The sequence below is a fragment of the Ranitomeya variabilis genome, chromosome 3 (assembly GCF_051348905.1).
Source record: "Ranitomeya variabilis isolate aRanVar5 chromosome 3, aRanVar5.hap1, whole genome shotgun sequence".
In the NCBI taxonomy this organism is placed as follows: Eukaryota; Metazoa; Chordata; class Amphibia; order Anura; family Dendrobatidae; genus Ranitomeya; species Ranitomeya variabilis.
This window is the reverse complement of record NC_135234.1, coordinates 779,770,173-779,789,986: the sequence shown is the minus strand read 5'-3', so window position 1 is coordinate 779,789,986 and position 19,814 is coordinate 779,770,173.

Below are 19,814 nucleotides of genomic sequence, written 5' to 3'. Positions count from 1 at the left end.
TTTCGGGAGTTAATGTGGTATGCACAGGCTCTGAGTCTTTAGCTTTTACAGCACAGCCAGGAATCAGGGGCTCTGCACTGTTAAGTCTCTGTACCAGGAATCAGGGGCTCTGCACTGTTAAGTCTCTGTACCAGGAATCAGGGGCTCTGCACTGTTAAGTCTCTGTACCAGGAATCACAGTCTCTGTACTGATACCGTGGGGACCAGGGGGTCAAAGTCTCTGTTTGGGCCAATGTCTCTACACGGGTCTCAAAACGCCCCTCTCCAGTCACAGCAGAGTCCACTTTCATGTACTCACAAGATGCAGTCTTTCTGGGCAGTCTCCCTCTATTTGTCCTCAGACCGGGAGCTCTCTCTCTCCCGGAGCGCAGCTGCACCCTGCTCTGTCCCTTGCACGTGTACCTTTCCCGCTCTCTGCCCGCTTCCTTCCTGTCCCATTCTCTAAGTCTGCCCCCTCTGGAACCTGCAGCACAGCTCAATGGTTCCAGGCTCAGAGCCGAGAAGGTAACCGCCCCCAGACTCTTCTTGTGTTTCACCTCCTTACAGTGTCACGTGCGGCGTCTGTGCCCCCTAGCATATCCACGCTGCAACACTGCCAAAAATCACTAGGATTGATTTTTTACTAGGACTGCCCACTATTCGCGTAAAGAGGGAGCCAGAGCCAATCCTGTGCTGTGGCCAAGAAGGGACCCCCAGGCTACTATTGGACCCCATCTCTCCAGTCACCACCACAAAGCATAGTAAACATGGAATCAAAAACTCTCCGCAAATGTCCCTCCACTGAAGCCCTCTACCTCTAACCCATATTGGCCCTCTGCACATTCCCCTCCAGGGTCTTCTGACCTTCAGCCCCGCACATGACTTCCTCTTTGTCTCTTTCCAGCGCTGAGTAGACCTCTGATGTCAGCACCTCAGGGGATACGTCAGAACATGGGGCGCAGAGTAAAGATGTCTCCTGAAAGTGGCGATCGGCATGCGGGGTCGACAGGAAGAGGAGGGTGAAGGTAGCTGTGGGGATTTCAGAACGGGAAGGTGGTGGCAGCAGGACCGATGAGCCGCGTGGATTTTATTCAGCCCTTTCCAGTCTCTGTACAAATCGACAAAATGTCTTAAAGCAACGCACAAAATATTCAGATTCGGTCACCTCGAACCTTCTCATCTCTGGTGCCATCTCACCTGCACAGTCCTGGACAGCCAAGGTCCGTGTCTTGGCGATTCTCCATCCACCAGTCACATGATGGGTCTTGTGGATGCACCTTGTGGCTCTTGCACATTTTTCAGTTCATTCTCTGTGGATCGATCTCTTATGTCCATCTTGTTTTCACCATCTCCAGTGCTTTCATTTCACCATTGCTTCCTATATGGACCACAACCATGTCTAGGTGCCTGCACTTTTCTGCCTCCTTCACCATTCTCACCAACATCTAAAATGTCTTCTTCTGGACAAGTGGACCTTGATTTCCAGTAGAACCAACTGTCATCTGCTGGGTCTTCACCTCGTCCTCTGAGCTGCCCAGAAGATAAGAGTGACCAACTATTCACACCAGGATGGAATCTGGAGAACAATAGTGATGTACTGTGCCCAGTGTCATATTGTGTCAACATAGGGCCATAGGGTGCCAATATCGTACCATGCTGTGGTAAGCAGCTCCTGAAAACATAATACATTTAGTTGCTGTATCATATGCCTGGCATTCAGGAAAGTCATTCACCTGGTGCTGCCATGTGTCGTCAAGTGATCAGTCCTGTGTTCCATCAACATCACAAATGGCAAACTGCAATGCCACCTATATCAGTGATGGAGGCAGTTCCACCTTTCTAATGCTAACCAGTGCCATGAATACCAGTGCCTACCACAATACCTCCCATAACAGTGCCAGTCACAATAACAATGCCACCCATCCCAGTGCTGGCCACAATGCTACCCATACCAGTGCCAGTCACAATGACCATGCCACCTATACCAGTGCCTACCACAATACTACCCATAAATAAATAACAATAATAATAATCAGTGTCAGCAACAATAACAATGCCACCTATACCAGTGCTGGCCACTAGGGTTGAGCGAAACGGATCGGACAAATTCAAAAATCGCCGACTTTCAGCAAAGTCGGGTTTCGTGAAACCCGACCCGATCCCACTGTGGGATCGGCCATGAGGTCGGCGATCTTCACGCCAAAGTCGCGTTTCACATGACGCTTTCAGCACCATTTTTAAGCCAATGAAGGAGGACGCAGAGTGTGGGCAGCGTGATGACATAGGTCTCGGTTCCCACCATCTTAGAGAAGGGCATTGCAGTGATTGGCTTGCTTTCTGCGGCGTCACAGGGGCTATAAAGGGGCGTGCATGCCGACCGCCATCTTCTGCCGATCTCAGCATAGGGAGAGGTTGCTGCAGCTTCGTCAGAAGCAGGGATATAGTTAGGGAGGGTATATTAACCCCCAAACCGCTTGTGCTGTAGCGATTTCCACTGTCCAACACCACCTTTTCTTTGCAGGGACAGTGGAGGCTAGATTTCTGTGCATCAGCTCTGTAGCTTATAAGGCTCCCTGATAGCTGCATTGCTGTGTGTACGCCGCTGTGCAAACCAACTGCTTTTTTAAAAGCAAAAATCCTGTTGCTTCTTTCTGCAGTTATCTTGTTTCTTTGTCCACACTTTTGTGTGCAGCAGTCCTTGTTATTGCTGCCATACTTGTCCTGAGATCATTGTAGAGAGATTGTTATTGTAGTACAGTCCCTTTTTTTATATATCTTCCAGCCACTTTCTGCCATCTATACTGTGTAGTGTAATACAGTGGGCCTGAATTTTGCAGCAGTGTCCCACACAAAAAAAGGGAGATTTATATTGCCACTAAGTGCATCTGCGTCCGTTCTGTTTGGCGTATATCTGCCTGCCACGTTCTGCCTTGTACATTGTGTGGTGTAATACACAGGCCCTGTTTTTTCCTGCAGTCTTCCCGCCAAAAAAAGGGAGATATAAATTCTCCAAAAGTTAATATACATCTTCTACCTTGTTTAACAGTAGCATATAACGGTTTTTATATTGGTAACATTTCCGCAAAAATTAGGAAGTCTGGTGGAAGAGGCCGTGGGCGGTCATTGCCAGCTGGTACTGATGGTGGTGGTGGTAGTGGAGCATCTGGTGGTACTGGGAAAAGCAAGATAGCACCTAAGGCTCGAGGTGTTGAGCCAGCGTCATCGTCTGGCTACACAAGGCCTCGAAGGCTCCCTTACCTGGGAGTAGGAAAACAGCTTTTAAAGCCGGAGAAGCAGGAAAAAGTTTTGGCTTTCCTTGCTGACTCAGCCTCTACCTCTTTCACCTCCTCTTCAGAAGCTTCGAAATCTAAAACCAGCGAGTCGTCAGTGGCTGCTCCAGGTCCAGAAAAAGTTGCTTCCTTGTGTCCTTCACCCAAACCAAAAGTGAAGGATGTGTCAGGTGACACTACAGGTTACTCCATGGAGCTCTTTACACATACCGTGCCTGGGTAAGGCTACTTTCACACTAGCGTTTTTTGCAATACGTCGCAATGCGTCATTTTGGCGAAAAAACGCATCCTGCAAAAGTGCTTGCAGGATGCGTTTTTTCACCATCGATTAACATTAGCGATGCATTTGCGACGCATTGCCGCACGTCGCAACCGTCGCGCGACAGTTGCGCCGTGTTGTGGCGGACCGTCTGATGCAAAAAACGTTAAATGTAACGTTTTTTGCTGCTGACGGACCGCCATTTCTGACTGCGCATGCGCGGCCGGAACTCCGCCCCCACCTCCCCGCACCTCACAATGGGGCGGCAGATGCGCTGGAAAAATGCATCCGCTGCCCCCGTTGTGCAGCGTATACAACGCTAGTGTCGGTAACCTCGGCCCGACGCACTGCGACGGGCCGAGCCCTACGCTAGTGTGAATGAAGCCTTAGAAAGGGAAATAGTTAACAGCCCATTACAAGATGAATCGGACATGGAGTGCACTGATGCACAGCCACAGCTAGATTTTTATGCTGTTCCATTGACTCGGATCACTACTTTGCCCTCGCAGTGTACTGAGCCTGAATCTGACCCTGATGAGACTATGGTGCCCCGTCCCGAACGCTATAGCACCTTACATGGTGACACAGAGGAAGGTGCACAGGACATAGAAGAGGAGGTGATAGATGACCCAGTTGTTGACCCAGATTGGCAGCCATTGGGGGAAGAGGGTGCCGCTGGCAGTAGCTCAGAAGCGGAGGAGGATGATCTGCTGCATCCATCTACATCGCAAAAGCTGTCATCTGGCAGGCCCGTATCAGGCCAAAAACGTGTGTCAAAAAACACAACAGGTGTAGGACAGCGTTGCAATCCAGTGACAGTAGCAAAGCCTGAAAAGGTATTCCATAGTAGGACGAGTGCAGTGTGGCAATTTTTTAACCAAGATCCGAATGATCAGTCCAAAGTTATATGTAAGAAATGCTCCAAGACCTTTAGCAGAGGGAAGAATCTACAAAGTTTAAATACAACGTGCATGTGTAGACATCTAACCAGCAGGCACTTGGAAGCATGGACTAACTACCAAACTTCCCGTACCATTGATGCACCTGCTCATATTGAAGTTAGTCAGCAACGCAACTTTGCTTCTCTCACTAGAAGCCCACCGGTTATGGCACCACCAGTAACAAATGTGGAGGTATTGTCGCAAGGCCAAAGCAGTCAGGGAATCACAAGGTTCTTGGTTGGAAACACTGTAGGTAGGCCAACATCAAGAATACCATCACCAAGCCTCTCTCAATCTGCCATGTCCACCACCACCCCCGCTAGTTCCACCATATGCAGCTCTCCAGTCCAGCTCAGCCTACAAGAGACTCTAGATAGGAAAAGAAAGTACTCTTCCTCTCATCCGCGTACACAGGGTTTGAACGGCTACATTGCTCGAATAATCTCGTTAGAGATGATGCCCTACCGGTTGGTTGAAAGCGAAGCTTTCAAAGCCCTGATGGCCTACGCAGTGCCACGCTATGACCTACCCAGATGACACTTCTTTGCGAGAAAAGCCATCCCAGCAGTCCACCAACATGTGAAAGAACGCATTGTCCATGCACTGAGGCAATCGGTCAGTAGAAAGGAGCACCTAACAACTGATGCATGGACCAGTAGGCATGGCCAGGGACGTTACATGTCCATCACTGCACACTGGGTTAATGTGGTGGATGCAGGGTCCACAGGGGACAGCCATAGTGGCACAGTTCTGCCTAGCCCACGGTCTAGGAAACAGTTGGCTGTAGGCATTTGCACCTCCTCCTCCTCCTCTTCCACAAGCGAAAGCTCGTCCACAGAGCTCAGTCGCACGAACACTCCATCAGCAGCTGCCAGTGTTGCAACCGTGGTGTCCTATTATGGAACAGCTAGTGGTAAGCGTCACATGCTTCAGAGTCTGTGCGAACAGAGGTGTGCTGTAATTTATTTGTGGGAGGATACACATACACGGGCAGGCAGTTGGATGGCAGACATAGAGTTGTCAGGTGTGCAGTGGTTGAAGCTCCAAGACCTCTGTCAAGTCCTTCAGTGTTTTGAGGAATGCACACAGCTGGTAAGTGCAGATGACGCCATCATAAGCATGAGCATCCTACTAATGCGTCTGCTGATGCAAAGTTTGATGCACATCAAGGAGCAGGCGTCTGCGGCCGAGGAGGAGGGAAGCCTTGATGACAGTCAGCCATTGTCTGGTCAGGGAAGTCTCCGGGACGAGGTGGCAGATGAAGAGGAGGAGGAGGAGGATGATGGGGCTGAATATTTATGGGAGGAGGATGCTTCTCAGGGGGAAATAGAAACTGGTGGCATTGCAAGGTCAGATACAGGGTTTTTGCGGGCCACAAGTGATGTAGATTTTCAAGAAAGTGCTCCTCAACCCAGCACAAGCAGTGAATTGACACCTGGAACTATGGCCCACATGGCAGAGTATGCCTTGCGTATCCTAAAACGGGGACCCCCACATTATCAAAATGATGACGGATGACGATTACTGGTTGGCCTGCCTCCTGGATCCACGATACAAAGGCAAATTACAAAATATCATGCCACATGAGAACCTTGAGCAAATATTGGCTACCAAACAAGCAACTCTTGTAGACCGTTTGGTTTCAGGCATTCCCAGCACACAGTGGCGGTGATGGTTCTCACACAAGCTGCAGGGGGCAACAGGGCAGAGGTGCACAAACCCGAAGTGGCATTGGACAGAGGGGATTTCTCACCAGGTTGTGGAGTGATTTCGCAATGACCGCAGACACGACAGGTACTGCTGCATCGATTCAAAGTGACAGGAGACAGCATTTGTCCAGTATGGTTACTAACTATTTTTCCTCCCTTATTGATGTTCTCCCTCACACGTCATTCCCCTTTGATTACTGGGCATCTAAAATAGACATCTGGCCTGAATTGCAGAATATGCTTTACAGGAGCTCGCTTGCCCAGCAGCTAGTGTGCTCTCAGAAAGAGTGTTCAGTGCTGCTGGTTCAATACTGACCGAAAAAAGGACACGTCTGGCTCCCCGAAATGTTGATGATCTAACCTTCATTAAAATGAACCAATCATGGATTTCAAATTATTTGGCCCCACCTTCCCCTGCTGACACGTAGCTTGCCAGAAAAATTTCTTGTTTTTGGCCTCCTCTTACTGACTGCTCCAATTCCGCCATTTGCAGGTGCTGAATGTCCACCATAGGCCATTTTTATACCTCCCTAAATGGGCTGACTGCCCCCACAGGGCCGTGGTCACAACGTGGCGCAAGCACCCGTGCGAGTGCCGTTTGCCTGGACAGGTGGGTAGGCCCACTCTTGGGCCACGGCACTGGCACAGGGTCCCTCATAGCACAATGAAGTGTCTCTGATGGTGGTGGTTATTATGATACGGTGACCTTGGAGCCGCATGAGAGACTTTCTCAGGAGTAGGTGGTACCTGTACTGACCGCAAACCCTAAACTAACACCGCAACTAGAAGTAGCCGTGGGATGTACCTAACACGTCCTAGACACCTCGACACAGCCGGAAGACTAAATACCCCTATAGATGGAAATGGGAATTCTATCTTGCCTCAGAGCAGAACCCCAGAGGATAGGCAGCCCCCCACAAATATTGACTGTGAGTATAAGAGGAAAAACACACGCAGGCAGAAAAACAGGATTTAGCAAAAGAGGCACTTCTAGCTAAACAGAAAAGGATAGGACAGAATTCTAGGCGGTCAGTATTAAAATCCTAAAAATATCCACAGCAGATAATACAAATATACTACATCTAACTAAAGACATGGAAAGTATATCTGCATCTCCTGAGAATCCAGCATGACTGAAAAATCCAAACAAAGTCTAAGCTGGACAAAAACACAATGAATTGCACTGAATTGCAAAACACACTGCATGTGTGCACAGAGACAAAAAACCAGACACTTATCTTAGCTGGATTGGCAGCAGGGCATGAGGAACCAGAGAGATGCAATCCCTCCAAGTACAATGGACAACTGGCATTGACTCATGGATCCTGCACACCTAAATACCTAATAGAGCTGCAATCAGCAGAAACACCTGCCCTGGATTACAACCCCAAGACAACTGCACTACCACCAACAACCACCGGAGGGAGCCCAAGAGCAGAATTCACAACAGTACCCCCCCTTGAAGAGGGGTCACCGAACCCTCACCAGAGCCCCCAGGCCGATCAGGACGAGCCAGATGAAAGGCACGGACCAAATCAGCAGCATGGACATCAGAGACAAAAACCCAAGAATTATCCTCCTGGCCATAACCCTTCCATTTGACAAGGTACTGAAGCCTCCGCCTCGAAAAGCGAGAATCCAAAATCTTCTCAACCACATACTCCAACTCCCCATCAACCAACACAGGAGCAGGAGGATCAACCGAGGGAACAACGGGCACCACATATTTCCGTAATAAAGATCTATGGAAAACATTATGGATGGCAAAAGAGGCCGGAAGGGCCAAACGAAAGGACACAGGATTGATAATCTCAGAAATCCTGTAAGGACCAATAAACCGAGGCTTAAACTTAGGGGAAGAAACCTTCATAGGAACATGACGGGAAGACAACCAGACCAAATCCCCATCCCGAAGCCGGGAACCAACACACCGATGACAGTTAGCAAAACGCTGAGCCTCCTCCTGAGACAACACCAAATTGTCCACCACATGAGCCCAAATCTGCTGCAACCTGTCAACCACAGAATCCACACCAGGACAATCAGAAGGTTCAACTTGCCCCGAAGAAAAACGAGGATGAAAACCAAAATTACAAAAGAAGGGCGAAACCAAGGTAGCCGAACTAGCCCGATTATTAAGGGCAAACTCGGCCAATGGCAAGAAAGCCACCTAATCATCCTGATCAGCAGACACAAAGCATCTCAAATAAGTTTCCAAAGTCTGATTAGTTCGCTCGGTCTGGCCATTTGTCTGAGGATGAAATGCGGAAGAAAAAGACAAATCAATGCCCAGCCTAGCACAAAAGGCCCGCCAAAACCTAGAAACAAACTGGGAACCTCTGTCGGACACAATATTCTCCGGAATACCGTGCAAACGAACCACATGCTGAAAAAACAATGGAACCAAATCAGAAGAGGAAGGCAATTTAGGCAAAGGCTCCAAATGAACCATCTTAGAAAACCGGTCACAAACCACCCAGATAACCGACATCCTCTGGGAAACCAGAAGATCTGAAATAAAATCCATAGAAATATGCGTCCAGGGCCTCTCAGGGACCGTCAAAGGCAAAAGCAACCCACTAGCACGGGAACAACAAGGCTTGGCCCACGCACAAGTCCCACAGGACTGCACAAAAGAACGCACATCACGCGACAAAGAAGGCCACCAAAAGGACCTACCAACCAAATCTCTGGTACCAAAAATACCAGGATGGCCAGCCAACACAGAACAATAAACCTCAGAAATCACTCTACTAGTCCATCTATCAGGAACAAACAGTTTCCCCACTGGACAGCGATCAGGTTTGTCAGCCTGAAATTCCTACAGTACTCGTCGCAAATCAGGGGAAATGGCAGAAAGGACCACCCCTTCCTTCAGAATGCCGACCGGCTCCAATACCTCAGGAGAATCAGGCAAAAAACTCCTAGAGAGGCCATCAGCCTTAACATTCTTAGAACCCGGAAGATACGAGACCACGAAATCAAAACGGGAGAAAAACAGGGACCATCGAGCCTGTCTAGGATTCAGCCGTTTGGCAGATTCGAGGTAAATGAGATTTTTATGATCGGTCAAGACCACAATACGGTGCTTGGCTCCCTCAAGCCAATGTCGCCATTCCTCAAACGCCCACTTCATAGCCAACAACTCCCGATTGCCGACATCATAATTGCGTTCAGCAGGCGAAAACTTACGGGAAAAGAAGGCACACGGTTTCATCAAGGAACCATCAGAATTCCTCTGAGACAAAACGGCCCCTGCCCCAATCTCAGCAGCGTCAACCTCAACCTGAAATGGAAGAGAAACATCTGGCTGACGCAACACCGGGGCAGAAGTAAATCGGCATTTAAGCTCCTGAAAGGCAGAGACAGCCACAGGGGACCAATTCGTTACATCAGCGCCTTTCTTCGTCAAATCGGTCAGGGGTTTAACCACACTGGAGAAGTTAGCAATGAAACGGCGATAAAAATTAGCAAAGCCCAAAAATTTCTGAAGGCTCTTCACGGATGTGGGCTGGATCCAATCATGAATGGCCTGAACCTTAACCGGATCCATCTCCATAGATGAGGGAGAAAAAATAAAGCCCAAAAAAGAAACCTTCTGCACTCCAAAGAGACACTTAGACCCCTTCACAAATAACGCATTATCACGAAGGATCTGAAATATCATCCTGACCTGTTTCACATGAGACTCCCAATCATCGGAAAAAATTAAGATGTCATCCAAATATACAATCATGAATTTATCAAGATAATTCCGGAAGATATCATGCATGAAGGACTGAAAAACAGATGGAGCATTAGAGAGCCCGAATGGCATCACAAGGTATTCAAAATGGCCTTCGGGCGTATTAAACGCAGTTTTCCATTCGTCACCCTGCTTAATACGAACAAGATTATATGCCCCCCGAAGGTCAATTTTAGTAAACCAACTAGCCCCCTTAATCCTGGCAAACAAATCGGAAAGCAAAGGTAAAGGGTATTGAAACTTGACCGAGATCTTATTCAAGAGGCAATAATCAATACAGGGTCTCAAGGAGCCATCCTTCTTAGCAACAAAAAAAAATCCCGCTCCCAACGGTGAAGAAGATGGCCGAATATGCCCTTTCTCCAAAGACTCCTTAACATAACTCTGCATGGCGGTATGTTCAGGCATAGACAGGTTGAAAAGTCGGCCCTTAGGAAGCTTACAGCCTGGAACCAAGTCAATCGCACAATCACAGTCCCTATGCGGTGGAAGGGAACTGGACTTGGGCTCATCGAATACATCCTGAAAATCAGACAAAAACTCTGGAACTTCAGAAGAGGAGGAAGAGGAGATTGACATCACAGGAACGTCATTATGAACCCCCTGACAACCCCAACTAGTCACAGACATAGACTTCCAATCCAACACAGGATTATGTATCTGCAACCATGGAAAACCCAGCACAATAGCATTATGCAAATTATGCAACACCAGAAAACGACAATCTTCCTGATGGGCTGGCGCCATACACATGGTCACCTGTGTCCAAAACTGGGGTTTATTTTTAGCCAAAGGTGTAGCATCAATGCCCCTTAAAAGAATAGGGTTCTGCAAAGACTGCAAGGGGAAACCACAACGCCTGGCAAATTCAAAGTCCATTAAGTTCAAAGCGGCGCCCGAATCCACAAACGCCATGACAGAAAATGACGACAATGAGCAGATTAAGGTCCCAGATAACAGAAATTTAGGTTGTACAGTTCCGATGGTAACTGAACTAACGATTCTCTTTGTACGCTTAGGGCAGACTGAAATGACATGAGAAGCATCGCCACAATAAAAACACAACCTATTCTGACATCTGAATCCTTGTTGTTCCGTTCTAGACAGAATCCTATCACACTGCATAGGCTCAGGCATCCGCTCTGAGGACGACGCCACAGAGCACACAGTTCTGCGCTCCCGCAAGCGCCGATCAATCTGAATGGCCAGAGACATAGAATCACTCAGACCAACAGGCGTGGGAAACCCCACCATAACATCTTTAACAGATTCAGAAAGACCCTTTCTGAAAATTGCCGCCAAAGCATCCTCATTCCATTTAGTCAGCACAGACCATTTTCTAAATTTCTGACAATACAATTCTGCCGCTTCTTGACCCTGAGACAGGGCCAACAAGGTCTTCTCCGCTTGATCCACAGAATTTGGTTCATCATATAATAATCCTAGAGCCTGAAAAAAGGCATCTAAATTATGCAAGGCCGGATTCCCAGATTCCAGGGAAAATGCCCAATCCTGAGGGTCGCCACGCAGCAGGGAGATGACAATTTTAACCTGCTGAATGGGATCACCAGAGGAACGAGGCTTCAGAGCAAAAAACAGTTTACAATTGTTTTTAAAACTCAAAAATTTGGACCTGTCCCCAAAAAACAAATCAGGAGTAGGAATCCTAGGCTCTAACAGCGGAGTCTGAACAATATAATCAGAAATACCCTGTACCCTAGCAGCAAGCTGGTCTATACGAGAGACTAATCCCTGAACATCCATGCTAGCACAAGACTCCTCAGTCACCCAGAGGAAAAGAGGGAAGAAAAGACAAAGCCGGCTACAGAAAAAAAATGGCTCTTTCTTCCCTTCTTCTGAGATGCATTTAACTCATTGTTGGCCAGTTGTACTGTTATGATCCGGTGACCTTGGAGCCGCATGAGAGACTTTCTCAGGAGTAGGTGGTACCTGTACTGACCGCAAACCCTAAACTAACACCGCAACTAGAAGTAGCCGTGGGATGTACCTAACACATCCTAGACACCTCGACACAGCCGGAGGACTAAATACCCCTATAGATGGAAATGGGAATTCTATCTTGCCTCAGAGCAGAACCCCAAAGGATAGGCAGCCCCCCACAAATATTGACTGTGAGTATAAGAGGAAAGACACACGCAGGCAGAAAAACAGGATTTAGCAAAAGAGGCACTTCTAGCTAAACAGAAAAGGATAGGACAGAATTCTAAGCGGTCAGTATTAAAATCCTAAAAATATCCACAGCAGATAATACAAATATACTACATCTAACTAAAGACATAGAAAGTATATCTGCATCTCCTGAGAATCCGGCATGACTGAAAAATCCAAACAAAGTCTAAGCTGGACAAAAACACGATGAATTGCACTGAATTGCAAAGCACACTGCATGTGTGCACAGAGACAAAAAACCAGACACTTATCTTAGCTGGATTGGCAGCAGGGCATGAGGAGCCAGAGAGAGAGCTGCAATCCCTCCAAGTACAATGGACAACTGGCATTGACTCATGGATCCTGCACACCTAAATACCTAATAGAGCTGCAATCAGCAGAAACACCTGCCCTGGATTACAACCCCAAGACAACTGCACTACCACCAACAACCACCGGGGGGGAGCCCAAGAGCAGAATTCACAACAGGTGGTGCACAACCAACGTCAGACACCCCGTCGTAATATGAGGGGCCCTGGGCCAGTACCGCCGCCCACGAGAGGGTGTTCCCCCCCAGCTCGAACTGTGCTCTAACACTTGCAAAACTTACCTTTCTCTACCCCACCACTGTGTAGTCTGTGCTGATAAATCCTTAAATGGCACTGCCAATAAAAATTTATTGAAATGATAGATGATAGTTAAAATATACAGGGGCCCTGGCCTCCATTTAGACCCCTTAATACTTTGCGCCAACTACCGCTGTCTGCAACTCTGCAGAGGAGCCCACCCCTGTACCTCGCTATGCCACCAGTTTATTTATGACCAATTCCTTGGCTGACATTTAGCCCACTTTAATATTTTGGCCTACTAACTGTGTCAGCCACTTCTAACAGTTGACCTCCGCTGAACAAAGCTATGCCACCTCTGTACTCCTGTTACCAATTGTGAACTGCATGTAGCCTACTTACTTATTTGTGCCTAGTAACTGTGTCAGCCTCTCCTAACAGTTGTCCTCCCACGCTGAAACAAGCTAGGCCGCCTGCTTAGTCCTGCTAGCAGTTTTGAACTGCATTTAGACACCTTTTTTTTAGGTTAGGCCTCTGTCTGTCTGTCGGCGCCACACATTACAACTGTCCCCCCCCCCGAAACAAGCTAGGCCGCCTGTGTACTCCTGTTACCAATCTGGAACTGCATTCAGCCAACTGTTTTATTTTAGGACTACTTAGTCTGTCTGAGCCACTTATTACAGTTGTCCTCCTCCTTCCCTGAACCAAGTTATGCCGCCTGTGTACTCCTCTTACCAATGTAGAACAGCATTTAGCCAACTTATTTATTTTGTCCTAGTAACTGTGTCAGACTCTCACAACAGTTGTCCTCAACCGCTGAACCCAGCAAGGCCGCCTGTGTACTCCTCTTACCAATTGTGAACTGTATATAGCCTTCTTTTTTATTTTACGCCTACTCAGTGTGTCAGAGCCACTAATTACACTTGTCCTCCTCCGCTGAACCACGCTATGCCGACTGTGTACTCCTATTACAAATTTTGAACTGCAATTAGCCACCTTTATTAATTGTTGCCCTACTCTGTCTGTGTGAGCCACTTATTACAGTTGTCCTCCGCTGAACAAAGCTATGGCGCCTGTGTACTCCACTAACCAATTTTAAACTGCATTTTGCCTACTTTCTTATTTATGCCTACTAACTGTGTCTGCCTCCCATTACAGTTGTCCTCCACTCAACAAAGCTGAGCCTCAGTTTTCATCCGATGTCAGATATTAAACTGCATTTGGCCTACTTGTTTGGTTGGGCCCTACTAACGGTGTCTGCCGCTGCTTGGTGTTCTCCTCCACTGAACAAAGCTGAGCTTCAATCTTCAGGCTTTCGGCCTACATAACACATGAAACTGCATTTGGCCTACTAGTTTGGTTGGGCCCTAGTAACGGTGTCTGCAGCTCCTTGCTTTTCTCCTCCACTGAACAAAGCTGAGCTTCAGTCTTCAGGCTTTCGGCCTATAGGAAATTTTAAACTGCATTTGGCCTACTAGTTTGGTTGGGCCCTAGTAATGGTGTCTGCCGCTCCTTGCTTTTCTCCTCCACTGAACAAAGCTGAGCTTCAATTTTCAGGCTTTCGGCCTACATCAGATATTAAACTGCATTTGGACTACTAGTTTGGTTGGGCCCTAGTAACGGTGTCTGCCGCTCCTTGTCTCCTCCACTGAACAAAGCAGAGCTTCAATATTCAGGCTTTCGGCCTATAGGAAATTTTAAACTGCATTTGGCCTACTTGCTTGGTTGGGCCCTAGTAACGGTGTCTGCCGCTCCTTGCTTGTCTCCTCCACTGAATATAGCTGAGCTTCAATTTTCAGGCTTTCGGCCTATATCAGATATTAACCTGCATTTGGCCTACTTGTTTGGTTGGGTCTACTAACGGTGTCTGCCGCTGCTTGGTGTTCTCCAATGAACAAAGCAGTGCCGCCTGTTTACTCCTGTTACCAATTTTGAACTGCATTTAGCCTACTTTATTCTTTGGGACTATATCTGTGTTTCCTCCTCATCCTGCCCATTGCCCAGCCACTGCTAGATGAGTCTGCTGGTTCATTGACCCAGACCACTACATTCCCCTTGCACTCTACACAGCCAGAATCTGACCCTGCTGAAAATCAGGTTCCCCTTCCTGCATACTATACCACCTTATACGGGGACAAAGAGGAAGGTGCAGATGAAAGTGCAGGTTCCTTCATCAGGTACGGGAGCATACTCGTTGGCGACGTCACTGGCACAGGGCCCCTCATAGTAAAAAGTGTCTCTGCCGGTGGGAGGCGCCCCCGCTCTCAAACACACCGCCGTACTTTGAGGGGCCCTGTGCCAGTGCCAATGCGAACAAGTGGGCCCCCCCTGCTTGCTCAGTATCACAGCACTTGCAAAGTTTTAACACTTACCTCTCCCGGCTCCACCGCCGTGACATAGTCCGCGTTTCCTGGGCCCACAAAAAACTTGAGCCAGCCCTACCCCCCTCCCCACAACTTTAGCCAAATGACCCCCAATTTTCAATGCCTAACTATTATTATAAGGTAAACTAAGATTCACAAGCTTAAGTGACAAGAATTGATGTTTTTGACATTAAAATGGGCACTGTTGGTGTTTTCCTGTCCTCCACTCACTGCCGACTTTAATTCCCCATTGACTTACATTGGGTTTCGTGTTTCGGTCGATCCCCGACTTTTCGCGATAATCGGCCGATTTCACTCGACCCGACTTTTGACAAAGTTGGGTTTCGCGAAACCCGACTCGATCCTAAAAAAGTAAAAGTCGCTCAACCCTACTGGCCACAATGCCACCCATGCCAGTGCCAGTCACAATAACAATGCCACCTATACCAGTGCCTACTACAATACTACCCATAAATAAATAATAACAATAATAATAATCAGTGCCAGCCACAATAACAATGCCACCTATACCAGTGCTGGCCACACTGCAACTTGTCATAGAAAACAATTAAAATGCTTACAAACCTATCCAGAAATGGGAGGAAGAGATTGCAATCTACAAGACACCGTCACATAACCCTTTGTAGCTGCTGACCTCCACCCTTGGAAACAGGTAGTTAAGGAAAAGCCTAATGGCTAGCAGATGTGAGGCCAATCAGCTAGGATGCACAGGAATGCAGTGAAGGGCAGATTTATGACTGGTAGAGATTAGCCAGAGAGAAAATGTAAAATTCCTTTGTCTGTTTTATAGAAAATATGAAGTGAAGTTTTTTATTAGTGATGAGGGAGCGTGCTCCACACTACTCGATCGGGAATTGGGGTGGTCGGGCACGCTCGGTACTCAATCAAGTATCCCTGGTGTTTGAGCGACATGAGGTCAAATATGTCCCACAGGGGAACAGACATGATTGTAATCATATAATACAGAGTTTGATGGCTTGGTAAATCAATCAATATTATTTAGTATATGGGAAAAGAGACGCAATTAGAAGCTTGTGAAAAAGCTGGATCGCGAAACGCGCATCAAGGGGCTCCTGGGACGCCGTGGTGGTCACTCTCTATTATTGGTAAGCATGGAGATTTGATTACAGTTTTGCTTGGCTTCTAGTTGGGTCTCTTTTCCCATATACTAAATAATATTGATTGATTTACCAAGCCATCAAACTCTGTATTATATGATTACAATCATGTCTTTGCCCTTGTGGGACATATTTGACCTCCCACTCCTTCTCTAGTCTATCCCCGGTTTTCCTTAACCAAATAGTTCTGTTTTCAGGTCTCCATCTATTCTATTCAATATAAATACTGCTGTTAGCTGTATATAGTGTAGGGCTATCTTCTGTAAAGGGAGAGTAGTGCGCTACAGGCCTATAGTCAGGGTTTATGACCTTACAGTCCTTGCTGCTGAAACCTAAAACCTCTTTATCAGAGCTACACCTATTCTATTATAGTCCTTATTTATACCCCTTTTAGCTGCATACCTAATTTCAAATGTAGAAGGTGTGCAGTAAGGGACAGGGATATGGATGTACTGCCGATGGTGCACGCAAAAGCCAAGGTCATGGGACAGGTGAAACTGTGCCTGCTGCTGGAGCACAACAAACACACTCATCCACGAGACCTAGCTTGCTGTCCCATTTTTCAGAGAGGCGCGGAACACCACTCTTGAAGCCAGAACAGTGCAAACAGGTGTACGGTTGGATGGCAGATAATGCTTCCAGTATGTTTTCCAGCACCACCCTGTCTTCCACATGGTCCAGTATAACTAGCCAAGAGTCTGGAGCACATAATCCTCACCCTGATCCTCCTTCCTCCCACCATGGTGAATCCCAGCAGACAAGTGATCCCACACTTTGTCACTCTAAGGAGCTCTTTACAGTTCCATTTATTGATTCTGGCCTCTCACCCTGTACGTTTCAAGAGGGACATGAGGAGATCATGTGTACTGATGCCCAAATATTTGAGCAGCTACGGTCAGAAGAAGTCCAGAGTGCGGAAGAGGAAGTCAAAGTGGTGAACGATGAAGTCACTTACCCAACCTAGGAAGGTGCCATGCAGAATTAGGACAGCAGTGTAAAAGAGGAGGGATCTGCAGGGCTGCAACAGGCAGGAAGAGACAGTGGGGTGGCCAGAGGGAAAAGGTGGGCAACTGTTCCCCAGTTCACCCAAAAGCATAAAGGGCCCAGGGCAAGGGTTAGGTGTTCCCCAATCTGGTGCTTTTTTAGAGAAAGTATTGATGATAAGAAAATGGTAATTTGCAACCTATGCCATACCAAGATCAGCAGGGGCCTGACTACTACCAGCCTGACCACCACCAGCATGCTCAGGCAGATGTATCCATGCAGCCGACTAGTTGGGCTAAACGCCCGTATCCACAATCAGTGTCTGTGGGTGACACCACTGCCTCTTCCCCTCTGCTACGTGCTTGCCATTCCCCCATCCAGGATGAAGTTATGGATGCATCTCACCCTGCACCTGTTCTGCACATTTGCAAGCATTATCAGCATTGTCCCAGCACAGTGTTCAATTGCCCCTACCCCTGAAATATGAAACCTACCCAGATTTGACTGAGCTACTTGTGGAGGTATGCAGCGTGTGCGCCCATTTCTGCAAGTCACCTACAGCATCTGGCAGTGCTGCAGCAGTGCTTGCAAGTGCCAGCTCACTGAGTGGTTTGCGACCTGACCACGTCATGAATATATCCAGCTCTGCTACATCCATTAGGTCTGTGTAAGACACGCTGCAGCTGTGGTTCCCCACAGAGCCCCTCCTTCTTCTCACTGCCTAGATAGCTCTCCTCAGTCTGCCTGTGCAATTCTAAACCACTCAAAACCACTCATCCCCCTTCCCTCAAGAACGTGTTGGTTAGCAGAAAGCAGCTCTTTGTTTGCAGCCATGTGCTTCCATTTGTGTATGAGAGTTATTCAAGATGGAATAACTCGACCTCAAGTAGTGGTATAGGTGTGAATCTTACATTTTTGGAATGTGCATCAGTAGAGCAACACACCAGTGCGTTTTCTAATTTCCCGTACTATCAGAATTTGAGAAATGCATTACTGCTTACCCGAGTCACATAGCCAAGTCATGTTTAGACTTAATAGAATGCTAATCTCAAAACAATACCAATAATATGTTCAACATCCTTCCACGAGCCTTTCCCCAAGAGGTATGAGTAATAGAAGAGTTGACATAGCTTCCAGAAAGGGGAGGGCAATCCAGGGCGCAGCACACTCAGTGATGTCACGAGCAGAGGGTATAAGAGATTCAGCCTCATTTTAGGAGTCTCTTTTGCCCAGGAAGTCAGCTAACAGAAACTCTGCAATCTGCTCTGATGCATTGGGATGTGTCGCCCTTCCTCCAGTCACACTGCCAGCCATGATATGAGAGAACTGTAAGTGCTTTTTCATAGGTAATCCCTTTTGTTTTGTAATCATTCTGTACATTCTATAATTGTCTCATGTTTGTAATATCTTTTTAAACTTTTGTACAGACTGCCTATTTCTTTTTGGAGTAAAAGTTATAATATTTACTAGCTTCATTTTCCTTGCTATAAAACATACCGCAACATCCTCTGAAGTAAATTATGCTACTAATTGGGTTGGCTCCTAACCCGCTATTAATCATGGTAATAGGAGCTGGTGGCAGCGAAGCATCCTGAGCTTTTGGGAAAAACTGGCAGTGACGGACGGCGTTTGATAATTAGAATTCCTGCCTGACTTGGAGTAGTTATCTCGCCCTCGCTGCAGTGTGCCCAATAGCCAGTACATAGCAAGGCAGCCTTTCTGGTGACTAATTATCCTAGGTGCGGTTCCCTGACTGACCTGAGGGTAAGGGGGGCGTGAGAGAGCTGCAAGTTCCAAACCGGAACTGGGAAGTGGGATGTAAATAAATCCCTGAAGAAAGAACTGGGGCAACCAAACAACCCCGGTTTATGACAACCACCCACTGGAGCTCAACATTAGATATGTTGACAAGGTTTATGAGCAGAAGAGGGTAGTAGTTGAATATCAGTGACAGCATGCCTGTCAGTATTACAATCAGCCTCAGCACATAAGAGCTAATGAGTGGGCATGGATGTCTGACATCTGGTGTGGTTCTCCAAAACTTTGAGGACTCGACCAAGATGGTGAGCGGCGATGATGCCATAATCAGTGTACTCATCTCACTTCTGTGCCTACTCAAATACTCACTGCTCTCAGGCTACGTTCACATTTGCGTTGTGCGCCGCTGCATCGGCGACGCAACGCACAACGCAAACAAAAACGCAACAAAGCGCACGCTAAAATGCTGCATTTTGCGACGCATGCGTCCTTTTTCGCCGAAAGTTGGACGCAAAAAAAATGCAACTTGCTGCGTTCTCTGCGCCCAACGCTTGCGGCCAAAAAAACGCATGCGTCGCAAAACGCAGCACAACGCATGTCAATGCGCCCCCATGTTAAATATAGGGGCGCATGACGCATGCGGCGACGCTGCGGCTCCCGACGCTGCGGCGCCGAACGCTAATGTGAACGTAGACTTAAAGAGGAGACTTTGCATGAGAAGCAGGTGGAGATGGAGAAAGAAAGTACAAAGGGGGTGATACTACCCAGCCCAGCCTCATCTCTTCTCCTCAGGGCGTTTTGAGTGATAATGGGGTGGAGGAACAGTAGACGGTTGCCTGCGCTACAGAGGGCACTATGAACACCAGGTTCTCGTCTGTTTGGCATGGATGGCGTGAAGAGGAGGAGCAGGAG